Here is a 25,549-nt window from a genome sequence, read left to right as displayed (position 1 = left end):
CATTCTGAGGGTTGTCTTTTCACCTTGTTTATGGTTTCATTTGTTTTGCAAAAGCTTTTAAGTTTCATTAAGTCCCATTTGATTATTTTTGTTTTTATTTCCATTTCTCTAGGACGTGGGTCAAAAAGGATCTTGCTGTGATTTTTGTCACAGAGTGTTCTGCCTATGTTTTCCTCTAAGAGTTTGATAGTGTCTGGCCTTACATTTAGGTCTTTAATCCATTTTGAGTTTATTTTTGTGTATGGTGTTAGGGAGTGTTCTAATTTCGTTCTTTTGCATGCAGCTGTCCAGTTTTCTGAGCACCACTTCCACAAGAGGCTGTCTTTTCTCCATTGTATAGTCTTGCCTCCTTTATCAAAGATAAGGTGACCATATGTGTGTGGGTTTATCTCTGGACTTTCTATCCTGTTCCATTGATCTATATTTCTGTTTTTGTGCCAGTACCATATTGTCTTGATTACTGTAGCTTAGTAGTATAGTCTGAAGTCTGGGAGCCTGATTCCTCCAGCTCCATTTTCTTTCTCAAGATTGCTTTGGCTATTCGTAGTCTTTTGTGTTTCCATACAAATTGTGAAATTTTTAGTTCTAGTTCAATGAAAAATCGCATTGGTAGTTTGATAGGGATTGCATTGAATATGTCATTTGCTTTGATTAGTATAGTCATTTTCACAATGTTGATTCTTCCAATCCAAGAACATGGTATATCCCTCCATCTATTTGTATCATCTTTAATTTCTTTCATCAGTGTCTTATAGTTTTCTGCATACAGGTCTTTTGTCTCCTTAGGTAGGTTTATTCCTAGATATTTTATTCTTTTTGTTGCAATGGTAAATGGGAGTGTTTTCTTGATTTCACTTTCAGATTTTTCATCATTAGTGTATAGGAATGCAAGAGATTTCTGTGCATTAATTTTGTATCCTGCTACTTTACCAAATTCATTGATTAGCTCTAGTAGTTTTCTGGTAGCATCTTTAGGATTCTCTATGTATAGTATCCTGTCATGTGCAAACAGTGACAGCTTTATTTCTTTTTTTCCAATTTGGATTCCTTTATTTCTTCTTCTTCTCTGATTGCTGTGGGTAAAACTTCCAAAACTATGCTGAATAAGAGTGGTGAGAGTGGACATCCTTGTCTTGTTCCTGGTCTTAGCGGAAATGGTTTCAGTTTTTCACCATTGAGGACGATGTTGTCTGTGGGTTTGTCATATATGGCCTTTATTATGTTGAGGAATGTTCCACCTATGCCTACTTTCTGGAGGGTTTTATCATAAATGGGTGTTGAATTTTGTCAAGAGCTTTCTCTGCATCTATTGAGATGATCATATGTTTTTTCTCTTTCAATATGTTAATATGGTGTATCACATTGATTGATTTGCATATATTGAAGAATCCTTGCATTCCTAGGATAAACCCCACTTGATCATGGTGTATGATCGTTTTAATGTGTGGTTGGATTCTGTTTGCTAGTATTTTGTTGAGGATTTTTACATCTATGTTCATCAGTGATATTGGCCTGTAGTTTTCTTTCTTTGTGACATCTTTGTCTGGTTTTGGTATCAGGGAGATGGTGGCCTTGTAGAATGAGTTTGGGAGTGTTCCTCCCTCTGCTATATTTTGGAAGAGTTTGAGAAGGATAGGTGTTAGCTCTTCTCTAAATGTTTGATAGAATTCGCCTGTGAAGCCATCTGGTCCTGGGCTTTTGTTTGTTGGAAGATTTTTAATCACAGTTTCAATTTCAGTGCTTGTGATTGGCCTGTTCATATTTTCTACTTCTTCCTGATTCAGTCTTGACAGGTTGTGCATTTCTAAGAATTTGTCCATTTCTTCCAGGTTGTCCATTTTATTGGCATAGAGTTGCTTGTAGTAATCTCTCATGATCCTTTGTATTTCTACAGTGTCAGTTTTTACTTCTCCTTTTTCATTTCTAATTCTATTGATTTGAGTCTTCTCCTTTTTTTTTTGATAAGTCTGGCTAATGGTTTATCAATTTTGTTTATCTTGTCAAAGAACCAGCTTTTAGTTTTATTGATCTTTGCTATTGTTTCCTTCATTTCTTTTTCATTTATTTCTGATCTGATTTTTATGATTTCTTTCCTTCTGCTAACTTTGGGATGTTTTTGTTCTTCTTTCTCTAATTGCTTTAGGTGCAAGGTTAGGTTTTTTATTTGAGATGTTTCTTGTTTCCTAAGGTGGGATTGTATTGCTATAAACTTCCCTCTTAGAAATGGTTTTGCTGCATCCCATGGGTTTTGAGTCATCGTGTTTTCACTGTCATTTTTTTCTAGATATTTTTTGATTTCCTCTTTGATTTCTTCAGTGATCTTTTGGTTATTAAGTAGTGTATTGTTTAGCCACCATGTGTTTGTATTTTTACACATTTTTTCCTCTAGTTGATACCTAGTGTCATAGCGTTGTGGTCGGAAAAGATACTTGATACAATTTCAATTTTCTTAAATTTTCCAAGGCTTGATTTGTGAACCAAGATATGATCTATCCAGGAGAATGTTCCATGAGCACTTGAGAAGAATGTGTATTCTGTTGGTTTTGGATGGAATGTCCTATAAATATCAATTAAGTCCATCTTGTTTAATGTATCATTTAAAGCTTGTGTTTCCTTATTTATTTTCATTTTCGATGATTTGTCCATTGGTAAAAGTGGGGTGTTAAAGTCCCCTACTATGATTGTGTTACTGTTGACTTCCCCTTTTATGGCTGTTAGTATTTGCCTTATGTATTGAGGTGCTCCTATGTTGGGTGCATAAATATTTACAATTGTTATATCTTCTTCTTGGATTGATCCCTTGATCATTATGTAGTGTCCTTCTTTGTTTCTTATAATAGTCTTTGTTTTAAAGTCTATTTTTTCTGAGATGAGAATTGCTACTCTAGCTTTCTTTTGATTTCTATTTGCATGGAATATCTTTTTCCATGGGTTTTCCATAGGGTTTTTCCACTTTCAGTCTGTGTGTGTCCCTAGGTCTGAAGTGGGTCTCTTGTATACAGCATATATATGGGTATTTTTTTGTATCCATTCAGCCAGTCTGTGTCTTTGGTTGGAGCATTTAATGCATTTAAATTTAAGGTAATTATTGATATGTATGTTCCTATTACCATTTTCTTAATTGTTTTGGGTTTGTTATTGTAGGTCTTTTCCTTCTCTTGTGTTTCCTGCCTAGCTAAGTTCCCTTAGCATTTATTGTAAAGCTGATTTGGTGGTGCTGAATTCTCTTAGCTTTTGCTTGTCTGTAAAGGTTTTAATTTCTCCATCAAATCTGAATGAGATCCTTGTTGGGTACAGCAATCTTGGTTGTAGGTTTTTCTCCTTCATCACTTTAAATATGTCCTGCCACTCCCTTCTGGCTTGCAGAGTTTCTGCTGAAAGATCAACTGTTAACCTTATGGGGATTCCCTTGTGTGTTATTTCTTGGTTTTCTCTTGCTGCTTTTAATATTTAATATTTAATTTTTGATAGTTTGATTAATATGTGTCTTGGCCCGTTTCTCCTTGGATTTATCCTGTATGGGATTCTCTGTGCTTCCTGGACGTGATTAACAATTTCCTTTCCCATATTAGGGAAGTTTTCAACTATAATCTCTTCAAATATTTTCTCAGTCCCTTTCTTTTTCTCTTCTTCTTCTGGGACCCCTATAATTCGAATATTGGTGCATTTTAATGTTGTTCCAGAAGTCTCTGAGACTGTCCTCAATTCTTTTCATTCTTTTTTCTTTATTCTGCTCTGCAGTAGTTATTTCCACTCGTTTATCTTCCAGGTCACTTATCCATTCTTCTGCCTCAGTTTTTCTGCTATTGATCCCATCTAGAGTATTTTTTAATTTGAATTATTGTGTTGTTCATTGTTGTTTGTTTCATCTTTATTTCCTCTAAGTCCTTGTTAAATGTTTCTTGCATTTTCTCTATTCTATTTCCATGATTTTGGATCATCTTTACTATCATCCTGAATTCTTTTTCAGGTAGACTGCCTATTTCCTCTTCATTTGTTTGGTCTGGTGGGTTTTTGCCTTGCCTCTTCATCTGATGTGTGTTTCTCTGTCTTCTCATTTTGCTTAACTTTCTATGTTTGGGGTCTTCTTTTTGCAGGCTGCAGGTTCGCATTTTCCATTGTTTTTGGTGTCTGTCCCCAGTGGCTAAGGTTCTTTCAGTGGGTTGTGTAGGCTTCCTGGTGGAGGGGACTAGTGCCTGTGTTCTGGTGGATAAGGCTGGATCTTGTCTTTCTCGTGGGCAGGTCCACATCTGGTGGTGTGTTTTGGGATGTCTGTGGTGTTATGATTTTAGGAAGCCTGTCTGTTAATGGATGGGGCTGTGTTCCTGTCTTGCTAGTTGTTTGGCATAGGGTGTCCAGCACTGTAGCTTGCTGGTCGTTGAGTGGAGCTGGGTCTTGGCGTTGAGATGGAGATCTCTGGGAGATTTTCGCCATTTGTTATTACGTGGAGCTGGGAGGTCTCTTGTGGACCAGTGCCCTGAAGTTGGGTCTCCCACCTCAGAGGCACAGCCCTGATGCCTGGCTGGAGCACCAAGAGCCTGTCATCCACATGGCTCAGAATAAAAGGGAGAAAAGAAAGAAAGAAAGAAAGAAAGAAAGAAAGAAAGAAAGAAAGAAAGAAAGAAAGAAGATAAAATAAAATAAAGTAAAATAAAATAAAGTTATTACAATAATCATTAAAATTTTTTCAGTAATAAAATTTTTTTTTTTAAAAGAAAGCAGAGAGCAACCAAACCAAAAAACAAATCCACCAATGATAACAAGTGCTAAAAACTATACTAAAAAAGAAAACGGACAGACTGATCCCTAGGACAAGTGGTAAAAACAAAGCTATACAGAACAGAAGTATACACACTCCCAAAAAGAGAAAAAGGGGAAAATATATATATATCTTTGCTCCTAAAGTCCACCTCCTCAATTTGGGATGATTCGTTGTCTATTCAGGTATTCCAGAGATGCAGTGTATATCACGTTGATTGTGGAGCTTTAATCCGCTGCTGGGAGAGATTTCCCTTTCTCTTCTTTGTTCGCACAGCTCCCGGGGTTCAGCTTTGGATTTGGCCCCGCCTCTGCGTGTAGGTGCTGGACGGCGTCTGTTCCCCTCCCAGACAGGACGGGGTTAAAGGAGCCGCTGATTCGGGGGCTCTGGCTCACTCAGGCTGCGGGGAGGGAGGGGCACGGAGGCGGGGCAAGCCTGCGGCGGCAGAGGCCGGCATGACGTTGCACCAGCCTGAGGCGTGCCGTGCGTTCTCCCGGGGAAGTTGTCCCTGGATCCCGGGACCCTGGCAGTGGTGGGCTGCACAGGCTCCCGGGAGGGGAAGTGTGGAGAGTGAGCTGTGCTCACACACAAGCTTCTTGGTGGCGGCAGCAGCAGCCTTAGCATCTCACGCCCGTCTCTGGGGTCTGCGCTTTTAGCCGCGGCTCGCGCCCGTCTCTGAAGCTCCTTTAAGCAGCGCTCTTAATCCCCTCTCCTCGCGCACCAGGAAACAAAGAGGGAAGAAAAAGTCTCTTGCCTCTTCGGCAGCTCCAGACCTTTTCCCGGACTCCCTCCCGGCCAGCCGTGGCGCACTAACCCCTTCAGGCTGTGTTCACGCCGCCAACCCCAGTCCTCTCCCTGCACTCCTACCGAAGCCCGAGCCTCAGCTCCCAGCCCCGCCTGCCCTGGCGGCCGAGCAGACAAGCCTCTCGGGCTGGTGTGTGCCTGAGGGCACCGATCCTCTGTGCGGGAATCTCTCCGCTTTGCCCTCCACACCCCTGTTGCTTGCTCTCCTCTGCTACTCCGAAGCTTCCCCCCTCCGCCACCCGCAGTCTCCGCCCGCGAAGGGGCTCCTAGTATGTGGAAACCTTTCCTCCTTCACGGCTCCCTCCCACTGGTGCAGGTCCCGTCTCTCTCCTTTTGTCTCTGTTTATTCTTTTTTCTTTTGTCCTACCCAGGTACGTGGGGAGTTTCTTGCCTTTTGGGAGGTCTGAGGTCTTCTGCCAGCGTTCAGTAGGTGTTCTGTAGGGGTTGTTGCACATGTAGATGTATGTCTGATGTACTTGTGGGGAGGAAGGTGATCTACATGCCTTACTTCTCCGCCATCTTGAAGCTCCCTCTCATACCAAGTTTTCTATAATTCTTTTAAAATTTCTCTTGTTATATGTGTACTTGTGAAGGACTGCTCCTGTTTTGATTCAAAATTTATATTTCTTTCAAGAATGTGTTTCTAAAACCATAATAATGGAATATGTCTAAACCTGTTTGGGTAGTTTGATTGGTGTCTGTTTGTTGCCTTTGCCTGATCTGTATCTTTGACTAAATAACAGTGGTTTTCAAAGTGGTTCCTAAACCAACAATATCAACACCACCTGTTATCTTGTTATAAGTTCAGAATTTCTGGTCTCACCCTGACTTGTTAAATGAGTATCCACATTTTTAACAAGGTCCTCAGTTTGATTAAATATACATTAAAGTTTGAGATGCAGTGCTGCTGCTATACCACTACTCACCTATACCTGAAGAACTCCTTGGTTTTGGGTAGAGTTGATCATGTTTTTTCCTGCCACCACAAAGATGGCATGTGACCCAGCCTTGGCCAATCAGAGCTCCACAATTGTAAGAACTCCTTGCTTGATTCAGAGATGCTTAGGCCACCCAGCCTATGCAAATCGGCATCTCCCAGGAAACCTTTGCCAGGGCTCTCAAAAGCAGCTCTCTTTCTATTAAGGTTGCTCGGCTTTCAGAATTAAGTTCCATAATCCTGATGGCCAACATTTCATTATAAAGGAAGAGCCCACCCAAGAATGAAGCCAACACAGAAGAAATTAAAGCCAGGAGATGAGGAAGGAGCAATGGGCTAGACAAAAGAGAAAGAGGGGAAGGGAAGAGGGAAGTGAAAGAAAGAAAGGGGAAGATAGCAGAAGGGAAGAAGGAAGAGGGAAGAATGAGGGAAGAAATATCTATCATTACGCTCCCAAAACTATGTGTGCCTTAAGCCAGCATCACCTATGGGATTTCTCAATTACATAAGTCATTAAATTCCATTTCTTCAGTTAAAATTGGCTTTCTGACACCTGCAAATGAAAGTGTCCTAATTGTACAGATGATGAAAGTGTCAGATGATGAAAGTGTTTCTATGAGGAATTTAATTACTAAACTGCCAGTCAGCAGTCTCGTAGTGTGCCTTACATTTAGAAACATGCTTTAAAATTGTCAGCCTCCTCCTAATTTACTCTCTAATGTATTCAACAAAGCAAGATCATGTTTTACATTCTTTTTTTTTCTTCACACCCTCTCCAGCATTTATTGTTTGTAGATTTTTTTTTATTTTTGCTTTATAACAAATTTAATCAGTTATACATATACATATGTTCCCATATCCCCTCCCTTTTGCGTCTCCCTCCCACCCTCCCTTTCCCACCCCTCCAGGCGGTCACAAAGCACAGAGCTGATCTCCCTGTGCTATGCGGCTGCTTCCCACTAGCTATCTACCTTACGTTTGGTAGTGTATATATGTCCATGCCGCTCTTTCACTTTGTCACAGCTTACCCTTCCCCCTCCCCATATCCTCAAGTCCATTCTCTAGTAGGTCTGTGTCTTTATTCCTGTCTTACCCCTATGTTCTTAATGACATTTTTTTTTTCTTAAATTCCATATATATGTGTCAGCATACAGTATTTGTCTTTCTCTTTCTGACTTACTTCACTCTGTATGACAGGCTCTAGGTCCATCCACCTCATTACAAATAGCTCAATTTCGTTTCTTTTTATGGCTGAGTAATATTCCATTGTATATATGTGCCACATCTTCTTTACCCATTCATCCGATGATGGACACTTAGGTTGTCCTTGAATCTCAAAACATGTGCTTTATCTTGAATAATTAAAAATGTGGTTCCTGGTGATCTTGCTCTAATGGCTGCCTTGGTAAGGATTGACAGAAATGCCAGGGATTAGTGTTTTCACTTGGTTATTAAAAATCCTTAGCCTGAACTACTTCTTATTATCTTCATGATTTTTAATTCTCTTAACACTTTCCGAAAACCTGTTTCATGATATTGACATACTGCAAGTAAACAGATTTAAAGAAGCAGATGGAAAAAACAAATCTTGCTTTCCTTTCCACACTTCCTATTCCTTACTTTCTCCTGACTCACTTCCCATCTTTCTTCACTCCTCATCCTTTCTTTCTTTCTTTTTACTTTTATTCTTAGGCCACATAGTGGGCATCCTCAAATACCAAATTCTATTTTTTAATCAAATTAAAATTAAACAGTTTTTCATTTTTCCTACACTATGAAATTCTAGTTATGAAATTGTCCAATGGATGTTAGATATTACAGGTCCTCTTCATGGGAAGGTTCAAATAGACGAAACATTGCAAAGGAGGGATTAGTGTTAATTAAATACATTTACATTATTGAACTAATGTATTAATTTGGAACTTATGCTGTTGATTCTTAAATTGTTTAATTTTTACATAACATTTTCACAAAAGTTGATTCATCACAAAATAGAAAGTTTCAGTGTGCCACAGATATATATATATATTATAATAAAACACATATATATTTTCCATAATAAAATACATATATATTACTATAGTAAGCCAAACTTTTGAGTGTTGAGTGAGGCTAACAGCAGTATTAGTTCTGGAACGTAAAAAGAGAAGGTCTCCTTGCCTACATCCTATAAATCCATTTTAAGTTAGAAATACATTCTGGAGAGGAACAACAAGTGCTATTTTTCATTTAGTTAGTCAAGAAGAATTTATTGAATACTTATAATGTTTTTAGGTCCTGTGGTTAGAGCTAGGGACAGCAGATGGTTAAGTCATTGTTCTTTCTTCTAAAACCATGTAATATGTTAGGGGAACTGTTGGGGGTTGGAGAGGTCTGGGAGGAGGGGGCCTTATAAATCTTTCTGGGGATTTGTATCAAAATATCCAGAAGCTTGGATTTTCTCCTTTCTCACCTCAATCTAAGGATGTATAAAAATTTGGAGTGGTCTTCCTGAAGAAGTTTTCCAAGACCTGGGTCCTTCCAGTATACTCCAAACTTGCCACGATTCTCACCTACTTGTAACGAATTGATGGTGTTTCCAAGGTGTTCTGGGAGCAGAGAAGAGGGGGCAATTAGTTCTGTGCAGAGTGGAGTTGGAGAACTCAGAGGAATTTCTAAATTCTATTACGATTATTACTCTTGTATTTGAAGTGGGCCTTGAAGGATTAGAACAATAAAAACAGGTGGAGAAGTAAAGGAAACAGCATTTCCGCCTATGGAAATAGAGACACAATGGTTATTAAACTTTTTAAAGCTTTTGTCATTTGCCGTGCACACTCTTCAGGTCATAGACAAGAAGATAAAGGACAGAGATTACACGATTTTCCTATGGTTTCATAGGAAATGAAACATAGGGCTGGTATGTGAAGTCCAACTTTCCCATCCAAAAAGTATGCTCTAAACCTCCGCACTTGGCTTCATAAAGGTTTAAAAACCATAAAGTTCAATGCACCAGGGTTGATTTTTGCTCTTTCACAGCTTACTATCTAAATTAAAGCACTTTCCTCAAAAATCTATTTCTTTTCTATGCCATATTTCTTCCTCATAATGAGTTCTCTGTGTGTATGTGTGTGTGTATGACCTTGTGTGTATACTCACAAATGTATACATGTATGTTTGTGTGTATTGTGGGTAGGATCTCCACAACCTGGGTGTCGACCCTCGAGTTGCTTCTGTCTGGATGTATTCTGTTACCAGGCAGATGGTGTGTTCTTGACAAGGCACATGCTATGGGCTAGCGCATGGACAGATGTTTCGCAGTTTGTTGAACTGTGGATGAATGAACACCCATGAAATGATCGTTCAGAATGGAAATTTCTTTCCTAAGAAAGAAAGTTGGGTGGTTTGGTTTTTTAAAACAGATTTTGATATGCAGTATCTACTTTGTAGAGAAAATAAACATCTGTTTTCAAAATGTTTTTTCACATGTGAAAGTCATGCCAAGGAATCTTCCTTTGCTCTCATTCTTCATAAGCCACTTTATTCAGTCCCAAATTCATTTTCAAAATCCTCTGACGTTTTGTTATACATCCCTCAATTTTATTGCATGCAAACTTGAAAGGACAGAGGAAATTTCAAATATGAATAGAAAAAGGGTATGTGGTGGTTAAAGTAGGCCAGACACCTTATCTAGCCCTCTCTGGAATTTCCACCTCACTGCTCACTGGGACTTGGAAAGAGGCAGGTTTCACCCAGCTTGAAAATTCCACACTCTGCCTTGATCGCCCACCCTGCTCTCTCTCTGTCAGAGATGGCTCTAAATGCAATGAGATATGATTTAAAGGAATGAGCAGTGCTATTTTCAAGGATTTTTTTAAAGACTGAAAATAATCTGTACATTTATTGTAGCCAAATATTACATTCAGCTCATTCAAAAATAATTCAAATTGTTGAATAATTCATGAAAATAGTTCATACCATAATATATGCTAAGGTCAAGGAGATACATGAGAAATCCTCAGTAAATGTTAGTTATGTAAAGTGAAGTTATTTGTACAGCTTTCATTTATTTGCACTTCCATTCCCACGATGAAAACATTTGATATCATAAGTAAGTTTAACCTTTCCATTTTGATCAGGTTTTCTCTGGGGGGCAGGGCCATCTTGTATTTTCACTTCCTGCTTGATTATTATATTATCTTTATAGAACTCACATGAGAAAAAGGATTGTTTTGCCTAAATTGACTTTAAAAAGGTATTTTATGCTGCTTTCCCATACAAATATGGTTAAAGGCTAGGCTATTTCAAGGAAAAAGGCAAGGAAGCATATAGCCTCAAATCCCAGTTGAGAGAAAAACCCTGTTTCAGTGGAAGTAGTTCATTAGTATTCCCCATAAATATTATCACTAAGTGAGATTAGCTCTGTTAAGTTATGCATTTTAAAAATTCTACATTTGCTTCTTTTTCCATTTAAAATTCTGGCATGTGCTGTTTTGCCATTTGCTTCCACAGGATACTTTCCCTTTGGAAGTAGATTTATGGTCAGTGAGTATCTTTTCTGTTTATAGAATTGTGCTTTCTCATGTAAATGGCTTGCACTAATGAAAAGCAAGGCAGTTCTACTTCTATGCAGTAGAGAAATATGAGAAATTTTCTAGGGACAAAACAGAGAGAGGAGAGGCAGAATAGGGCAGAAATAAACAGAAATTCTTTCTATTTATTTATTTATTTTTAAATGTATTTTTCTTTGAAGTATAGTTGATTTACAATGTTGTGTAGTTTCTGGAGTACAGTAAAGTGATTCAGTTTTATATATATATATATATATATTCTTTTTCATATTCTTTTCCATTATGGTTTATTACAGGGTATTGAATATAGTTCCCTATGCACTACAGTAGGACCTTATTGTTTATCTATTCTATATATAATAGTTTGCATCTGTTAATCCAAAACTCTCAATCCATTCCCCCACACACACCCCTTCTCCCTTGATAACCATAAGTCTGTTCTAAATAGACATTCTCCAAAGAAGACATACAGATGGCCAAGAGGTACATGAAAAGGTGCTCAACATCACTAATCATTAGAGAAATGCAAATCAAAACTACAATGAGGTATCACCTCACACCAGTCAGAATGGTCATCATCAAAAAGTCCACAAATAACAAATGCTGGAGAGGGTGTGGAGGAAAGGGAACCCTCCTACACTGCTGATGGGAATGTAAATTGGTGCAGCCACTATGGAAAGCAGTATGGAGGCTCCTCAAAAAACTAAAAGTAGAACTACCATATGATCCAGCAATCCCACTCCCGGGCATATATCTGGAGAAAAACATGATTTGAAAGGGTACATGCACCTCAGTGTTCATTGCAGCACAGTTCACAATAGCCAAGACATGGAAGCAACCTAAATATTGGCAAGTTGATGCTCATAATTTTTCATTTATTCTTGACATGATCATTTCATTGGTTTTGAGAGCTGTGGTATTACCAGTTATTCCAACAATTTGGCCAGAGTCCTCTTTGTAGATAAAATCCTCTAGAGTCCTGTTCACACTGCCTTTTGTTCATCTGTAGCTATGTTCCTTGTTATTTAATCAAACTATTTTCTCAAGGCATTAAGCATTTATATATGCAGAAATAAATATAAGCATTATTAGACGCAGTCCCTACATGTATGTGTTCGATCTTATGACTTATGCCATTTTAAATTGAATTCTTTTTCAGTCATAAAACTGAAGACTTACTTTAGTAAAACATCATTAAATTGGGCTTCCCTGGTGGCGCAGTGGTTGAGAGTCCGCCTGCCGATGCAGGGGACATGCGTTCGTGCCCCGGTCTGGGAAGATCCCACGTGCCGTGGAACAGCTGGGCCCGTGAACCATGGCCGCTGAGCCTGCGCGTCCGGAGCCTGTGCTCCGCAATGGGAGAGGCCACAACAGTGAGAGGCCCGCATACCACACACACACACACACAAATCAATAAATAACACAAATACAGAAGAAAAGAGGTTAAAGGGGAAAATAGGGATTCCAGAAAATGCTTTCTCAGTGTTTATTCAAAATAGACTTTTTATTTTAGAACACTTTTAGATTTACAGGAAGCTTGTGAAGAGAGTACGGGGTTCCCATATACCCTACACCTGGGTTTCTCTGTTGTTAACATCTCATATTACTGTAGTGAGTTATTTGTCACAACTAATGAACTGATATCATTACATTATTATTAACTAGAGTCCACACTTTTTTCAGATTTCCTTTTTCTATGGGAAAAAGGGATCTTTTTTGGGGGGGATCTTCAGGATCCCATTCAGGCTACCACATTACATTTAATTGTGACGTCTCCACACCTCCTTTTGGCTGTGCTAAGTTTCTCACTTTTCCTCTCAGATTTGGACTGCGGTGATGGGTTTTGGGGAGGTGTATGGTCAGGCCACTCAAGACGGCTGTTCTCTTGCTCTCTGTACATCCTCGGCCCAACCAGTGCCTGCTTCACCTACACCCTATGCACACGACTGACCTTCCTACGTACTTACCCCACGTCCCAGCTGCTGCTATTTTTCTCAAAGGGGCTGTGAAGGGCGTGCTGCTCTACTGGTTTCCCTGGTAACTGATGAGCCCACCTGACATCAATTGCCCTATAAAACCCCCTTTCTCCCCTGAGTTAAGCCTGCTGCCATGTCCTGTCCGCTCTCCACTGCACACGGTGGGGTGTTGCTCTAGGACCTTGCTTCAGACAGGTAAGCTCCCCCATCCATTAAACCATTGAGGTCTCTGTCGCTGACTCACCTCTTTCTTTGGTCTTGAAGCTGGGTAAGCACAGGCCTTGTAGGCCTTCGGGGTGCAACCCAACAATTGGCAGAGAAGCCAGGAGACCAAGGAAACTCCCGTGAGCACGGAAATGTTGGGAAATACAGGACGGGCAATGGAAAGTTGCCGAGGCTGTCCACTAACACAGGGGGCCCAAAAATTCCAGGGGGTAATCCGAGAGGTTTCAGGGGTAATGCCGGGGTGGCTGTCCACTAAAATATGGGGCCCAAAAATTTCAGGGGTAATCCCAGAGGTTTCAGGGGTAATGCCGGGGTGGCTGTCCACTAAAATAAGGGGCCCAAAAGTTCCAGGGGTGATCCCGAAAGTTGCGGGGATCATGGGGTGGCTGTCCACTAGTATGTGCGGCCTTGTGGTGGCTTTCCTTGATGAACGGGAGCTGCCAAGAGATCTGGAGATCAATGGCCTTAATGGCTCAGATATTGAATCCACGTGAGACGTTTGCAATTGGTTAAGCTAGCTTTCTATTTATAGAAGGAATTGGTATTTCTCTTGTGCCTTTGAGATGTAAATGATCTACCTGGGTTCTTTGGAACTTTAATCTTAAGTGGAAAGGAGAAAAAAGAGCTTTTAGGTAAACTCTATAGAAATAATTATGCTTTGGGAATGTCTGTCTAAATTAGTCTCTCTAGATTTCGCTAACTTGAAACTAAGCCAAGTTAAATAAAGAAAATTCATTAACTCAGGAATCTCAATACTTTGGGAACGTCTAGAAGAGAAAAATCCACAAAGGCAGAGCCTGATAGTGCACCTTTGGCATGTCCTTCCTGGCCTTGAGAGGCCTTTGGGGAATTCAGTCTGAGACGCCTGAGGAGTTGCCCCTCAGCCAGTTTGGAGAAGCCTATGCGGTCAATTGACAAAACTTATTTTGCAAACAAATTAGTTTTGATTTGGCTGTGTTTGGTGGAGATGAGGGTAATTTTAGCACAATATTATGTTTCAGTGGATGTTAAATTCTAGTTCTGTTAATTGAGGTCTGTAGCTATGAAAGTTATTGTGTTAGCCATACTTTTGCCATGATGCGCTGGATGGAAAGAAAATTATCTAGTGGCATTGTCACAGAGTATAGCTGTTAGGGGAATCACTGTCCGAAGCTGCCCGCCCTGGCCAGGCCCAGTAGTAGCCACTTGCATAAGTTAACTCACAGCAGGAGGTCCTCATAAAGATTGTGGAACTAACAAGCTACCACCAGCTGGAAGAATTTGGGAAAGGTTAAAAGGAGAGAGGAGATGCCAGTCCGTATGTCCTACCAACATCCCAGAATCCTCCTTGCTGGACTCCATCTTGGCTGAGTGATGTGTGCGCCACCAGGAAGGACCCTGAGTCAGAATGATTGGCCAGAGACAACCTGGAAACTAACCCAATTCTCATAAAACCTGAGACTGCGAGCCATGTGCCAGAGCCGTTCTCCTGGCTTCCCTCACCCCCCTGCTCTCCACCGAGGTGCCCCTTCCCAATAAAGTCTCTTGCTTTGTCAGCACGTGTGTCCCCTTGGACAATTCATTTCTGAATGTTAGACAAGAGCTCACTCTCGGGCCCTGAAAGGGGTCACGTTTCCTGCAATATAACTACTCATGAAATGTGACACTGCTTGCTTTAAGTCTGCTGCTAAAAACACATGTACAATGCTTGTGTGACAGTTGGGTATAAGGGATAAAATGTGTAGCCTATAAAGTGTTTCCCCATTAACATACCTTGAGCCTGTTCAGGAGATCTGATTAGTTTTCCCCCAACGTGAATGACTAGGCAAATGTAAAGGAGGCCTAGCACCAAGGGACATGATCTGAACCTGGGGTAGGAGCCAGCACCCCAGCATTGAGGGATGGATATGTTGATCATCAATACTTTCTATTGGAAGTTTTACAGTCAAAAAGGGAAATGATGGAAAAATCTGTACACATTGAGGTGTGGGGAAGTCATTCTGGCTTATATTCAATACATGGTTTAACTTCAATTTACTGACCAGAGCAGCCTGTTCTGTGGTCGTTCAGACAGGCGTTGTGCATCTGCTTTGGCCATTGAGGAGGAGAATGCATTTGAAAGTCAAAATGGAGTTGCTGTGGTTCAGACATCCAAGGTAAAACTAGGTGGCCATTGTATACATGGTTTTGGACATGTTATTGTATTACTGAAAACTTCAGTTTTCTGAACTGTATTGCAAACCAGGACAAAAACCACAGGCAGGTGTGGCATTATCTCTGAATGCAGTTACTGCTTGTATTTTGCTTAATTGTCATGATGTCCCCTGTGCCGTACCTGTTAGATGTCCCACATTTCATCCCTAGCCCAAGAGGAGGAAATCTATTTGAAGTCTGAGCAGCAAGACTGGCCTCACTGCAAAATGAGTCGAATTGCTGGGTCTGCCCAGCCCTCCCCATGCAGGTGGCTCTGGGGTTGTGAAAAACAGGAGTGGCCTTGCCTTCCTTACAGCTGGACGGGGCACTGCTGCTATTGACTCCCTTTCCATTGACCCGGTAAGCACTTGGCTCCAAAATTTGCCCACATCCTGGCAAATGACTGTCCCGAGCGTGCTAGGTATCTTACTCTTGATGCTCTCTGGCTGCTGCTGTCTGTAGTGTATTTGTGGTGTCTGGTTGCAGTGCCCCTACAAAACTGACCCCAGGGATATTGCGGAAGAGAGGTGGACCAAGATCATAAGGGTCGGTCGTGCAGGGTGTGTGAGCGTGGAGTTCATGGTCAGGCCACTCAAGATGGCTGTTCTCTTGCTCTCTCTACACCCCCTGCCCGACCAATGCCTGCTTCACCGATACCCTATGCACATGACTGACCTTCCTACCCACTTGTCCCAGGCCCCAGCTGGTGATTGTTCTTATCCAAGGGGCTGGTGAGGGCGTGCCCCTCTACTGGTTTCCCTGGTAACTAATGAGCCCACCTGACATCAGTTCCCCTATAACTGGTAATTTCTCCTTCCCTTCCAGAACCAAGGCTATCACCTTGTCTCGCTTGCCTTCCGGTAAGAAAGCCACAGAGTTAAAGCACCGTTCTCATCACAGCATATTAAGGTAATGTCCTATCAATATGACTATCACTCTTGATGTTAACCTTGAACTCCTGGCTGAGGTAGTATTTGTCATGTTTCTCCATTGTTACATGCTCTTTTTGCCCCCTTTTCCTAAGGAATGGGGAATTATGTTCCACCTCCGTGAATGGTATTATATAAATTACTGGAATTCTTCTGGATGGGAGATGTATCTGTTCTACTGATTTATTTATTCAATCACTCGTGTGTATCAATGTGGACTCATGGATATTTATTTTACATTTTGGACTATTATCCAATTCAAGTTTATTTGTTGTTCAAGTGTTCTAGCTTTGGCCATTGGGAGCTCTTTCAGCTAATTCCTGTATCCCTTTGACATAACATCATTGGGGGTTTTTGGTTTGTTTGACTGGTTTTGTTTTTTAGGGGTTTTTTAACACTACAAGATGCTCCAAGTGTATCTTATATATCCACTGACCCAGTCCTCCAGGAAGTCATTTCTCTAAGGGGCCCTACTTCCTTTTACTGAGAATTGTATTAGAATCCAAGATCTGTGTCCCAGTTGTGCTCATTGCGACTGGAGTGTCAGTACCACTAGGCCCTCTCAGCGGACAGAGCAAGGAAATATGTGTGTGTGTAGTGACACTGTATACACACATATCTATAAGTCTTTATATTAAGCTAAACATGAGTTCATGCTAACACGCTCAACTCTAATCTCTTACCACATGGGTTATTCTAGACTTCTCCCCTTGCTGGTCCGTAACTCCCCCTCCAACAGTAAGAAACCTGGCCCCTAACATCTGCCATCCTTTATACTCTCTTGATGACTGTAACTTCTTAATAAGTCTTGAAATCAGAGAATGTGTTGTGGTTCTTCAATATTTTGTTGAGCCTTCTAGATCCTTTGCCTTTCCATATAAATTTTAGACACTATGCTGATATCAGATTTTGATAGTGATTGGGTTGAATAAACAGATTAATTTGGGAAGAAGTTTCATCATAAGACTATTGAGTCTTTCAGTGCAGGAACATGGAATATCTCTCCATTTATTTAGATATTTGATTTCTTCCATCAATGTTTTAGATTTCTGCATATAATTTTGTACATGCTGTTACATTTACACCTAAGTACTTCATTTTTGGTGCTATTGTAAATATTTTTTAATTTCAAACTTCAATTATTCATTGCTGGTATACAGTAAAGCAATTGAGTTTTGTATTGATGTGTATGTTGTGATCTTGCTGTATTTGCTTATTAGTTCCAGGAGTGTTTTTCTGCAGATTCAGTGGAGATTTCTATACAGTTATGTCCTCATCAAAGAGTTTTATTTCTTCCTTTCCAATCTTTTCTTGCTTTATTGCACTAGCTAGAACTTTCAGTATAATGCTGAACAGAAGTGGTAAAAGAATCTCTGCCTTTTTCCCAGTCTTAGTGGGGAAGTATCCAGTCTCCTATCATGAGCTACCATGTTAGGTGTAGGTTTTGTGTAGATATCCTTTATCAAGTTGAGGAAGTTCCCCTCTATTCCAGAGTATTGAGAGTTTTTATCATGAATGGATGTTGAATTGTGTCAAATGCTTTTCAGCATCTTCTTTTTCTTCTTTTGCCCACTTATGTGTTGGCTTACACAGGTAGATTTTTCAAATGTTATACTAGCTTTAGATACCTGGAATAAATCCCACTTGTTCCTAGTGTATAATTCTTTTAATACATTGTTAGATTCTATTTACTGATGTTTTGTTGAAGTTTTTGCATCTATGTTCATGGAAGATACTGATCTGCTTTTTTTCTTTCCTTGTAATATTATCTGCTTTACATGTTAAGGTAATTCTGTTTTCAGAGAATAAGTTAGGAAGTATTCCCTCTGCTTGTATCTTTTTGGAAGAGATTACAGAGAATAGGTATTGTTTCTTCCTTAAATACTTGGTGGGATCATCAGTGAAAACATCTGGGTCTGGTAATTATTTTTAGAAGGTTTTAAAATATTATTTCAATTTTAATAAGCATAGAGTTATTCAGGTTATCTATTTCTCTTTGTATGAATTTTAGTAGTTTGTATCTTTCAAGGAACTGGTTCAGTTTTTCTACATTATCAAATTTGTACAAATAGAGATTTTTGTAGTACTTCCTTATTATCATTAGTGTTGTTCCCTTTTTCATTTCTGGTATTGGTAATTTCTGTCTTCCCTCATTTTTTTCTTGGTTGGCTTGATTAGAAGTTTATCAACTTTGTTGATTTTTTCAAAGAACCATATTTATAAAAGCAGTGTTCTCTGTTGGTTTCCTTTTTTCAATTTCATTGATTTCTGCTCTAATTTGCATTACTTCTTGCTTTTTCCTGCTACCTAAAGCTTAAATTGCTATTCTTTCTCTAATTTTCTAAAGTGAAATCTAGGTTGTTCATTTCAGATCTTTCTTATTTTCTAATATAAGCATTTAATGCTATAAACTTCCTTCAATACACTACTTTTGCTGCATCTCTCTAGTGTTCATGTTGTGTTTTCGCTTATATTTGGTTCAAAATATTTAAAAAATTTGGGGGGGACTTCATTTTTACTCATAGGCTCTTTAGAAGTATGTTATTTAATTTCCAAATATTTGTGGATTTTCCAGCTATCTCTCTATAATTTTTTTCCACTGTGGTTTGAAAACATGCTTTGTTATGTTCTTTCAGATTTGCTAAGATGTGTTTTAATGGCCTGGAATTTGGTATATTTTGGATACTATTGCATGTAATCTTGAGAAAAATGTATATTCTGCTATTGAATGAAGTATTCCATACATGTCAATTAGATCAAGTTGATTGATAATGCTGTTTAAGTCATCTGTATCCTTAGTGATTTGTTGCCTGCTTGATCTATCAAGCAGTGAAAGGGGTGTTGAAATCGCCATTGAGAATGGATTTGTCTATTTCCCCATTTAGTTCTATCAGTTTTTGCCTCGTGTATTTTCATGCTCTTTTGTTAGGTGCATACACAACTAGGATTACTATGTCTTCGTAGAGAATTGACTCTTCATCATCACGTAATGCTTCTATTTATCTCTGAATCTTTTCCTTGTCCTGAAGTCCTTTTTGTCTGAAATCAATATTGCTTTCTTTTTGTTAGTATTAGTATGATGTAGCTTTTTCTATTCCTTTACTCTTAAACTATTAAAATATTTGTATTTTAAGTAGGCTTAACCTAAATGGGAAAAGAATTTGAAAAAGAATAGATACATGTATATCTATAACTGAATCACTTTGCTCTACACTGCAAACTAACACAACATTGTTAATCAACTATACTCCAGTATAAAATAAAAATTAAAAATAAAGTAGGCTTTTACAGACAACATGAACTGGGTCATTTTTACTTTTAAAACCACTCTAACAGGGATGAAGTGAGAGAGTAGCATTGACATATATACACTACCAAATGCAAAATAGATAGCCAGTGGGAAGCAGCTGCATATCACAGGGAGATCAGCTTGGTGCTTTGTGACCACTTAGAGGGGTGGGATAGGGAGGGTGGGAGGGAGACGCAAGAGGGAAGGGATATGGGGATATATGTATACATATAGCTGATTCACTTTGTTATACAGCAGAAACTAACACACCATTGTAAAGCAATTATACTCCAATAAAGATGTAAAACAAAAAAAAAAACACCAAAAACACTAACAACCTCTGTTTTTCAATTGGTTTATTTAGACTATGCACATTTTATGTGAATTTTAATTGGATTAATACCTACCATATTTGAAATTCTTTTTTATTCATTGCATTTATTTTCCCCCTTTCTCTCTGACTTCTCTAGTTTTAATTGATCAATTTATATCATTTTGTCTCCTATCTTAGCATATTGATTATATTAAAAATTCAGATTGCCCTACAATTTACAATTTACATTTTTATCTACTTTAAGTCCAATTTCCAGTAATACTATGCTCAAAGCAAGTATACTCCAATAAAATTTAATTTTAAAAAAAGCAACTATACTCCAATAAAAATTAATTTTTAAAAAAACAAAGACAAACAAAAACAAATAATACTTTACTCTTACCAAGTAGTTTAGGTACTTATAAAAAATTATTCTCAATTTCTCCCTGCTTTCCCTGTGACATTGCTGTCACTCATTTCACTCATTTATAATCACCTAATACATTGTTATTATTATTTTTCTTAAAGGTATCTTTTAGATCAAATAAGAATTAGGAAAAAAAGATTTTATTTTACCTTTATATGATCCTTCTTCAATGCTTTCCTTTCTTTATGTAGATCCAAGTTTCTGACCTTTATCATTTTCCTTCTCTCTGAAGAAATTCTCTTAATATTTCCTGCAGAGTAGGTTGGCTGGTGATGAATTCCAGTTTTTTGGTTTTTTGTAAATTTCTAATTCACTTTCAGAGGATAATTTTGATAGATACAGAATTTTAGGTTTGGGGTTTTTTTTTTGTTTTTTTTTCAACACTAACTCACTCTCTTCTTGATTTCCTGTTCTCTGATGAGAGGTCCACTATAATTCTTATCCTTGTTCCTCTTAAGTAAATGTTTTCCCCCCCTTTTCTTTTTATGATTTTTCTTCTTTTTTTAATTTCCTGTGGTTTGAATATGACATACCTAAATGTAATGATCAGAACTGAAGGAAGGAATATAGAGTCTCTCATTTGAAGAGTAGGTCATCTGTAGGATAAATACTTGAAGAGAGATGGATTTATGGAAACTACATTGTACAATTCTTGCAGGTCTCACTCATGCAAAATGCTATGGGATTGACGTGTCCTGGACTTGTGACAAATCTGGGGAGATATGACTCATTTTTCCCAGAAATAGGACTGAGGAAGAAAAGCAAAGAGAGTGGAAAGATCATGAGCTGTCGAGTAGGATAGGCTCCCATTTAATCTCAGCCTGATTCTTATATCTGTGTATCCTTGGGAGAGTTATTTCACCTCTGAAAACTGTGTCTCATTGTCTGGAAAATAATACTCAACACCCATGTTTATTTTGAAGATCATAATACTATATAGACATACTGGAAATAAAGCAGCTGACACATAGTATTGATTAAAAAATTTAGGTTTCTCTTCCCCCCTGCCTCTTCATTCAATTCTTCCTCTTTCTCTCCTTCTTCCTCTTCATCTCTTCCCTCTCCTCCTCCTTCCTCTTCCCCCTTTTTCCTCTTCCTTCTTTTCCTTATCCTCCTGTTCTTTCTTCTCCTGTAACCTAAAGCACTGAATCTTCTTATCTGGGATTTAACCAGAGAGATATTGTGTAGAATAGAAGGAGATCCCATGTGGCCAGACTATGCAGTTACCATATAGGGGATAGGTAGGGTAAAAGCAAAGGAAAGAAATTAGCCAGATATTTACAACTTGTGCCTGGATTGGAGGGCAGGAGTGTAGTTGTCTCAAGGCAGCGGGTGGATTGGAACAGTCTTGGCAAATAAGCTGACAAGGCATAAATAGATTTTTGAAGTTTGCCAACATGTCTGGGATTACACTCTTTAGATCTTACTGCCTTATTCTTATTCATTCTGGGAGTTCCAGCTTGCTTCCAAAGAGAAAGGACACAGATTTGGGCCAAAGTGCTGGAAATGGGATCAGGGCAGCGTCCTTCTATGTCCCAGACAGATGGTGTTGGCATCATAGTGAAAAATGATACAACTCTAATAAGCAGGTGAATCTCAGGGTGGCAGAGTCAGAGCTACTTAGTAACCTAAAGATTACTCTGTTTCTGGTAGGTTTAGGAGAGTGTGTTTGGTTTTATAATGATTAATCCCCTACGGGAAGCAGGAACATTACCTCGACTCCATGTCTAAATTCTGGATCTGCAAATGGCACTTGTATCCTTCTGAAGTCACAGATATGGAAAAAATTTGAGAGCTTTCTCTAGGGCTGAGACTTGAAAACAAACATCTTTAGAGAACGACGGGCATATTTTCTTTGTCTCTAACTTATTTGCTCAATTCTTAATATGCTTTAATGACATCATTTCATAGAACATTCTTGTCTCACACTTGCTCTCAGCCTTACCTGTATATTAGCATATCCTGAGAGACTTTAAAAATACCAGTGCTTAAGCTGATTTAATTTTTCTGAGGCATTGGTAATTTTTTAAATTTAATTTTTATTGGAGTATAGTTGCTTTACAATGTCGTGTTAGTTTCTTGCTGTACAGCAAAATGAATCAGTCATATGTACACATATATCCCCTCGTTTTTAGATTTCCTTCCCATTTAGGTCACCACAGAGCATTGAGTAGAGTTCCCTGTGCTATACAGCAGGTTCTCATTAGTTATCTATTTTATTCATATTAGTGTATACATGTCAATCCCAATCTCCCAATTCATCCCACTCCCCCTTTCCCCCTTGGTAACCATAAGGCAATGGTAATTTTTTAAAGCTCCCAGTTGAACCAATATACACCTAGGATTGTAATCTACTGGCTTACACACTTAGAAACGTGTTCCCATGTTTCTACTGGAATTTTAGCCCATTGTCTCTTGGTTTGCCCTTTGTGGCAATGAAGGACATCTGGCCACTGGCATCCTAGAACAGTTCTCCAAATGTTTGAAAGTTAATCCACCCCTCAGGCACTTCCCTGAGCTAAATCAACCTAGTGCCTTCACCTCACATCTTAGAAGCCTTTCTATCCTTTTCATTATTTTTGTAAGTCTCATGAGGAATGCTTGCAACTTTAAATCTCTTGGAAGGCAAAAGACAAAAGTTTAGGAAAAAAATAGGCTTTACTATAATTATAGTGGTAAAATTTATTACCAACTCACACCATTATTCCCTGGTCAAAACATTCTTAGAGTGTATCAATAGTTTCTATTTTTGAAGTAGTTATTGTCTATTGGTGTCTGATATAATTCAGTTTTTCCCAAAACTTATGTTAGAGATTTTCTTAGTATTTTGAAGGCTTCTGTTGAGAAGAGACGACTTATACATTTCATTAAATTTGGGGGGATAAGAGAAGGCACTGTTGAGCAATAAGCTCTCAAGGAAAGATTCTATGGAAAGCCCATTTCTATCTTCTTATAGCAACGTTTAGGTGTACTGTATTCCTGCTTTAAATTCTGCCTAAGCTTGTCAAATGGAAGTAAAAGCTAGGTGGGAAAAGTATCTTAAATTTCAACTATTGAACAAAGAGTAAAATTTCCCCCAAAGCAATGAACCATTTAATTTCTACCAATGTAATCTGAGGGAAAAAATATCAATAGAAGAAACTTAGAAACCAGAATATGCACTCAGCCTTCAGAGACTCCAAAAATTCTGGTTCAGGGAAATCAGAAAAGAAATCTTCTCAATACAGCCTTGATTGAATTTTTGGCCTTTCTTTACAAATTAAACTTAATTTGACAGAAGATTGGCAAGGACACATAGCTCTTGGGAATTCAAAATCTGCTCCAAAATCAGCATAGCACTATGTAAACTGGACAAGCCCTGTACTATGAAGGGGTAAAGAGACTTATCCTAAAATAAAGAGTGGATGATAGGGCCTCCCTGGTGGCGCAAGTGGTTGAGAGTCCGCCTGCCGATGCAGGGGATACGGGTTCGTGCCCCGGTCTGGGAGGATCCCATATGCCGCGGAGCGGCTGGGCCCGTGAGCCATGGCCGCTGAGCCTGCGCGTCCGGAGCCTGCGCGTCCGGAGCCTGTGCTCCGCAACGGGGGAGGCCACAACAGTGAGAGGCCCGCATACCGCAAAAAAAAAAAAAAAAAAAAAAAAGAGTGGATGATATTTTAAGATGCCACATAAATGTCAGTTAAAACTTACTATATGTTAGGTTTTAGGCAAGAGATCAAATAAGAATTCCTACCTGTGAGCATGCACACTATAAACTTAGAAATAAACTTTGTTTATTTTTCAGATCAGCCCTAAAATCGAACTTTCAGAGACTGGGTGGTGAGACAAAGTAGATCGAAGAATCACAGTAATATTTTTCACAGTTAATTTTAAAATAACTAATTACAAAGAAATGTTATTGAGCACATAATAAGAAAAAGTTTTAAATTAGTCCGTATCTATTTCTGTCGAGGACATTTTAGTTGCGCCCTTTGAGGCAGATTTAACTGGAAGAGGATTTTATTTAATGTGGGGTCTGGGTTGCATGGGGGAAAGCATACAAACTGATTTTTATGACCTATAAAATTAAGTTGTAAAAGTTACTGAGATCAGTATTGACTGAACAGATAGTATTTTTTTTTTTTTTTTTGTGGTACGCGGGCCTCTCACTGTTGTGGCCTCTCCCGTTGCGGAGCACAGGCTCCAGATGCACAGGCTCCAGATGCGCAGGCTCAGCGGCCATGGCTCATGGGCCCAGCCGCTCCGCGGCACGTGGGATCTTCCCGGACCGGGGCACAAACCCATGTCCCCTGCATCAGCAGGCAGGCTCTCAACCACTGCGCCACCAGGGAAGCCCCGAACAGATAGTATTTTGAGGGTCATCTAAGATTAATTATCATGTCAGTAACATGCCATTTGAATTAAAAACAAAAGAATTACTGATCTTAATATTGGTGATCAAAGAGTCAAAAAAGTATTATCTACCTAGAATGCTCTCCATTGTGTGATGTCAAACTGGTGCTGATGTCAAACCTACTGTTTTAGATTCCCTGGGATGGAAAGTTTCAGTAGACACTCTGAGGAAGTTATTCTTGGTCCTTTTCTCTGAGAACAGTCTCCCATCCATAATGGTTGGTCCACAGGGACCATAGTTTTCTCACATCACCCTGGTTCTCTGGCAACATCAGGTTGGCCCTGACTCACCTTGGTTAGTCATATTACCTCAGGAATGTGAACCGAGGGACAGAGCCTGGGCCTTGGATGCTGAATCCCCTTAATGGCAGTGCTCTAGGGAAAGACTCACAAACTCTTGATGCTACGAGCCCTAGATCCAGTTTCATCTTTTCTTAAGAGTTGCTTCTTCAATATTTAAAAATTTTTTCTTACCATAAATTTCCTTTTAATAGTGAAGATTTCTCATGCTGTATCTATTATTAAAAAAAAATTCTTTACTAAGTAAGTAATCGTGACATTAGAGCTTAGGAAAGGCTTCAAGGAGTCAGCTAGTTCAGCTCCTTCATTGCATATGAAGAAACTGACTTTAAGTTTTTGAGTTAATTCTAACATCTACAAGAAGTAGAGATGAGGGATGAGAGCTTGGTTCTTACTTTTGCTGAGTGTTCCATTCTAGTTCCTGTGGTTTACCCAGGTTACAACAAAGACTTATGGAACACAGCACAGACTCTTGG

This window comes from Mesoplodon densirostris, chromosome 12, assembly GCF_025265405.1.
Source record: "Mesoplodon densirostris isolate mMesDen1 chromosome 12, mMesDen1 primary haplotype, whole genome shotgun sequence".
NCBI lineage: Eukaryota > Metazoa > Chordata > Mammalia > Artiodactyla > Ziphiidae > Mesoplodon > Mesoplodon densirostris.
This window is presented reverse-complemented; position numbering follows the sequence as displayed.